Raw genomic sequence first — 6834 nt, forward strand, 5'->3', positions numbered from 1 at the left:
TTTCCACAGTCGATACATAGAACTGGGACTTTGACTCACTGTTTGCCTTAGCCTCCTTAAGCCGCCGTGAGGAGAGTTGTATCGTCCTGTTTGCTTGTTCCTCTTACTTGTGATTAGCAGCTCTCGGTTGTTCTTGGTGGTCCTGAAAATATTGTTAATGTGAGCGCTTTAGGTACGTCCAAACAGCTTCATTTTCCCCCATGACAACGTTGGAAGGTTCTGAAGCGGGGAATTTAAGGCCATAGATGGAACAATCATGTTCTCTATATACTGATTGTTTACATAATACCCATTTCTTGTCATCAACCGGTGGGGTCTTCATGCCTTTCCTGGTCTACATTTCCACACATCTATAATAGATACTTCTCCGTGATTATATCACACTCTTTTGATAAATGTAAGCCCTCAAGTCCGACCTTTATCGGATGTACATTTACTTGGTATGAAGTTAGCCTTATACCATAGAGAAAGTGGATATTCTTGGCACACTGAACAAACCAATGTCCATCAGCCAGCTTACTTGTCTTGTTGTCAAGTTGCAACATCATAAAAATGTCTTGAATGTCTCCATTTACTTTTTTTCATAATTCCTAAAATTATGAGTGATGTGGATTTCCATGTACAAGTTCACTTACACAGCCCATTGGCGGAGGTTTATTATAGACTATTAGAAGGAATCCTTAATGATCCAGGAAGGGGTGACGTTGGATAATGTACCACCTTTTGGGCAAGTGGCTAACTTACACAACCTGTGGGCTGGGGTGTATCATAGGATATTATAAGGGTCTTTGATACTCAGGATAGCCGCAGCGATAGATTTTAATCAAGCGGTTGACTTTCTTAAACCGTGAGCCGGGGTGGGGTGTATTATAATATATTCGAAGGGGTCCTTGATACTCAGGATAGTGGTGGCGATACATTTATATCCACCTTAGGTACCAGCTGTTCACTTGCACAACCTTTTGGCCAATATATACTTTACAAAATAAAATGGAGTTTCTTGAGACAATTTTATATCTTACTATAATTTGATTGTCTGAATACAATATCAATTTCAAGGTTTACTAGATCAGGAATCTAACCTTTTAATATAATGAACCGTATTGCCACTTGAAATATCTTAATCTATAAGCTAAATTTCTTGAAAAAACTATTAATACAAATTTTTCTTTCAATTTTAGACCAAATATAAAAAAAGGGAAGTACCAAGTCTAATTTTTCAAGGCCAAACTGCACATTGCCCGCTCTGACGGGCATTTTGCAAAATTGCCGATTTTCCACATTGCCCGTAATATAAATATTAACACGTCTATTTTTTGCAGGCAAAAAATATTGGTGTATGAACAAACCTTCGTATAGTTTCGGGCATCATAACTGTTGCAGAAATAAAGAATATTAAAATACAGATGAGGAATGACATTGTATTGTGACGATGTCGATCTGAAGGGGATCGAACAAATTGTGTTGCCTGGATCCAGCAAATTGCTGAAGATCGGCCTTGGATCTGGCATCATGTCTTAAGACTTTGTTATATCTTATATAGATCGCTGAAATGGTTTAGTGAGTACTGCTATGACTTCATTGGGAAGGAAATATTACCCCCGTCAAATCAAATCTTTATCCAATGGATTATTGTGCCTGGGACTATGTCGAATCTAAACTGGATCGAACATATCATGCCAGCAAGGACACAATGGCCAGCATCCAAGGAACTACCTCGTTAACACCTATTCTTCCTTCCCGGCCCAAATCCAGGTTGTGTGTGATGCTAGAGGCGGATACATCAAACGAGCTCATTCTCAATATTCACTTGTATAATTCCATTGAATTTTCAAGTAAATCTGACAAAAAATGTGGAGTAAGTGTCAAATTTAAGATTTTTGAAGAAATTGCTGATATTATCTTGATATTGCGCATATGTGTATTGTGTATGTACATAAGTATGTCAGTATGAAATTTATGTCAATGATGCAGTGATATTTAAACTGATATGTATTTAAAGGGCAAAATCTACAAATCATTTTTGTGAGTTTCACTTTTCCCAAGGAATCCCTGTCATTCAAACTTGAAAGTCTTGAGAGTGCTGACAGCCCAGGTTCTATTAAAATATGTATTGTATACGAATAAAAAAAATATGATAATATTTAAATATTTATGTACGCTGTACAAGTGATGATACTCGGTCAGAGACCGTTTTTTTTTTCTTTCCTTGTTTGGTTTTTGTCGTAAGATATGAACCGATATTTTGATCTCATTTGTTTTAAAAATAAATTATGTTGGATCAGGTCAGGAAAGCCCCTTTTAGAAACCGTAATTTACTACAAGACCGGTCCTGACCGACGTTAGACCTCATTATTTAAGGTTATAATAGTATCAGCCCAGGCAATGATTTCCAAACCAAACCCAATGTTACAATACCAATATTTTCGTTAAGAACAATCTACATCCATTTATATGAGTGGCGGCAGGATTTTTGTGTGGGTTGTATCTAGATATGAGATTTGAGCACTTTTTTTCAAAAGCACAATTTTCATTCTCCCTTATTTTATAAAGTACTTTTTTCTTTTTGAGTGACGGGGAGGATCATAAATTTAAGGGGCTACACTATGGGCAAATTAATGTTTTTATAACATAGTGGCCTTGTAAGTACAGGACTACAGATCACGTTTCTTTGAATCCTTGATTGTGTACAGAATGTTTTTCTTCTTCTCACACTTCAAATTTGACAAACACAGATATGGGGGGCTATGTACAATGAATATGTTCATCAAAATATATAATTTTATCTGCCGAAGTAAGTTTTTAGTGGGAATGGAACGAGGCAGGCGAGGAAGGACAACGTAAATAATACTGCAGACATTCTTTCTAGAAGTATAAATAACATCACAATAGGCAGAATCATCATTGAAGATATAATTGAGGATCAAAAGAAGCAGGATCCTATTTTACTTAAGTTTAAAATTAAACAATCTTTTAAATACATTGCAGATTTGGCAATGTTGACGCATTCCGTGTGGTTGTGTCATCTCCGAAATTGCATCAATTTTAAACTTATTATATTCGATCCACGGTAATACAATTTTATATTTCGAATAATCAAATTTAAAAAAATAATTGGGGCAATGCTAAACGTATGAGATTCATAAATTGAGACAAGATACAATTGAAAGAGTGTGGGCTGGTACATTAACAAACCATTTTAGGGCCCATTTTAGCTATTGTAAGTATGTATAAGACAAAATGCATGCTCATGAATTTACTGCGAAAACAATAAACATCTGACTACACTTTATTAAAAATATTCATTCTACATAAACTTACTTATAATTATAAAAAAAAGTTTTTCTCCATTATTTCGAGGAAAAGTGCAAAAAAGTATTTGATTTTTTCTACAACAAACTTGTATTATTATTATTTTTTTTTTTTTAAAGTACTTATTAACATACATTTACAACTTATTAGCCTAGGAAATAAATGTAAAAGAACAAACGAAAAAAAACAAAAAAACAAACGACTCGTCCCAAAAAGAGATCCTCAAAGATGGCTATAGATTATGAATAAAATTAAGTGGCCTTAATATTTAAAATAAGGTGTGGTAAGAAGAAATCCAAAAAAATATCAATTATTTTTTATGAATATTTTTTCATTATTTTTCAATAAATGTTTACCTCCTTCGCAATCCTAACAGTGGTTACATGATAGTCGGATTCGATGATTTCCTTTATTTTATATAAATTCTTCACAATTGCAGAGTGTAATGCATCTTTGACATCAAAATTACTGGAAAGGATTCAACGAAACTAAAATTTCACGTGATTGGCTCTTATAATATCAGAACAGTATTAACACTTTCAGACACCTAGTTTCTATCTTTGCCGTTATAGAATAATTCACGTCAAATATGACGTATTTTCTCTTTGCTGATTTCCATCTTTGATACGCGCTTAAACAATCACGAAACTATATTACAAGGTTTTTTGTTTTTTCGTAAGAATGTTATCATTATTTGTATCACACAGGTATAAGTGCAGATGATATAAGGATCATCCACGCTTATACAACGTGAGATACACATTATTAAAGCATCTATTGGAGAAATAGTTGACTTTAGGTAACTACAACTATTATAAACCTAGTAAAATACTAATATATAGATATAGTTGTGTAGACTACCCAGTGGTCCATTGAAATCTTAAAACTATGAATTTTAAACTTCAACAAGAAAAAATTTATTATATAAAAGTATAATTTCAACTAGAAAATATTTATTATATAAAAATATAATTTCAACAAAATTAAACTATAATACATGTGTGTCTGAGCTCTCTTAATCATTAATGTAGCCGCCCTTAGCGGCAGTGATAGCTTCCAGGTGGTGACAGAATGCATAGCATCGACTGCTAATGTACTCTTCTATCATGACGTGCCAGTGCTGGATGGAAGTAGCCTTGAGGACCTCGGTGTTTGGATGGTGGACACTACAGCCCTTCCCCTCGACATGCATTCAAAAGGTGAAGTGTAGGATGTTGGAATCAGGGATGTACTTGGCCAAAAGTGTAAAAAAAAAGTGTTCTATATAACTCAAAAGAGTCTCAGGACCGTCTGGTGGGAAACCCAGTATCTCTTGCATTGCCCACCATTGACTTGAGGGGATTGGGCTGGGCTATTTTCTGTAACTCCTCCAGGCCCAGTTTGGCCTTTTTGATAGAGCCATTCTTTCTCTCCAACGTTTTGGACTTGCTGACAGTGTAGAGGGTGGTTCAGGAGACGTTCAACTGCTTGAAGTCCGTGAATGGAAATTTTTCGATCATGTTCAAGTATGATTTTCTCAATTGTACGTAAGCTAGAGAGCTCAATTTTTTTCTGTTTTTTTAATTAATTGTTTAGGCTTTAATATATCAAAGTATGAATTAATTTCAGTAACTTAACCTTCATTAATTCATTTACCACCAGATAAATGGGACCATTTTATGTATATATAAATGGACAATAAGATCAATTTAATTAAAGAAATAGTAGATTTAGAGCTAAAAAGATATATAAAACGAATATTTGTGGATATGAACGGTACCTAAAAATACTTTGATCAAAAAAATACAAAGACATACATACGCATGTAAAGTAACATAAATTCAAAATATGTAAAATTTTGGACAAGGAAATGAAGACATACTTTTGGTGACGAGAAAATATGTGAATATGAAGTTATAGAAAGAATAACATAGCCCATTCTGAAATCCTTTTATTACTTTTTTTATTCATCACTCCAAAGATTGAAAATGACAGATTTGGCAGGTTTTCGTAAATATGGTCATAATTTGATAACCCAATTTATGACTGACTTTCAAACTACATTGAGTTGTTGATATTGAAAGCCGTCGATAGATTTTGTGATGAGACAACATCTCATCTTAGAGACACCACTTCCAATCATTAATATCATCAAATCTTTAGCGATTCTAAATTATATTCTGTACCCATTTTGATAATTTAATCATGATATATTGACTAATTTTATAGTGTAACAGAGCTGCTTATATTTTTCCACAAATAATAGCTCAAGCGCAATCTCAAGGGAAATTTGCCAATTCCAAAGAAATTATTTAACTAAATATCTACTAGGAGTTAAACATTCAATAGTTTGACAAAACAAAGTCTTTTCATAATTCATACAATTGTCCTAAATCTATATTTTCTACAAGGTTTCAAATAAATTAAAAATACATAAATGAGGACAAGAGTTTAAAATAGAGCTTTACAAAGATGTCATATGATAAGAAACGGATTAATGAACCGGGTACGGCATATACTCTTAATTTTAATTTTTAAATTCCTATGAGTCAGATGGGGTTGGTCTAATTGGATAAACATAAGCAGTTATTTTATTACTACATACATCCTTCTGACCTAGAAAAATGGAGTCAACATACGTATTATATGAATGATATCTCAAAAATTTTCATCGAAGGGTCGGATCACTCAATACGGCGTTCACATCACAGTTGTCACGGATCCGGGCATCCAGTTTACGGGGAATGTCTGGAAAAAAATCATCAGAGGTATTAGGAACCAAATGTCAATTTACAACTTCCTATCATCCCCAATCAAACGGATGTATCAAAAGATTCCATAGATCTCTTAAGACTAGCCTCCTTACAGCTTAAGAAATAAAAAATAACATAGTCCAGGTCGTAAAAAAAAACAAAAAAACAAACTTGAAGCTTGCCAACTAAATATATTTGTTCCCCTTTTTTCTTTGTTTTTTAATATGAGGTACTAAACACACTCGTTGGGAAACTTTATCTAAAGTTACATTCATTATTTATACATGTATTTCACTTTTCCTTTCTTTTTAAGATGAGGTATTCAGCTTTAGTTTTACACACTCAATATTAAAAATGAAACCTCCTTTGACAATTACTCAAAATGATAAGTAGACAAACAAACTTTGTTTTATTAAGTTGATTTGTTAAAAACCAGGCATCATAAGTTTGGCTTTACCATCAAAATATAGAATTAATAAATATCTTAATTCCCTTCTTCTTATTTGTTGATGATAAATAATGACTGGCATAGGAAAGTTTAATTGTAGTGTGTTATGTTGACTCGAAAAATTATCAACTCGATCAATGGCGTTAACTATTAGGCTCAACTAAACCTGAGCCTCAATTTTCAAATATAAAAAGCTTCAACAAATAAAGATACTATCTGTTGACTCATTATAAGTTTAAATTATATATTTCTTTTCTTAAACATCTATTAATATTTTATTTTTTTATCTTTTGTTAAATTGTTAATATTTCATTGTTGAAAAATATCCAAATGAACAAAAAA

This window comes from Lepeophtheirus salmonis, chromosome 6 (assembly GCF_016086655.4).
Source record: "Lepeophtheirus salmonis chromosome 6, UVic_Lsal_1.4, whole genome shotgun sequence".
NCBI classification, from domain to species: Eukaryota; Metazoa; Arthropoda; class Copepoda; order Siphonostomatoida; family Caligidae; genus Lepeophtheirus; species Lepeophtheirus salmonis.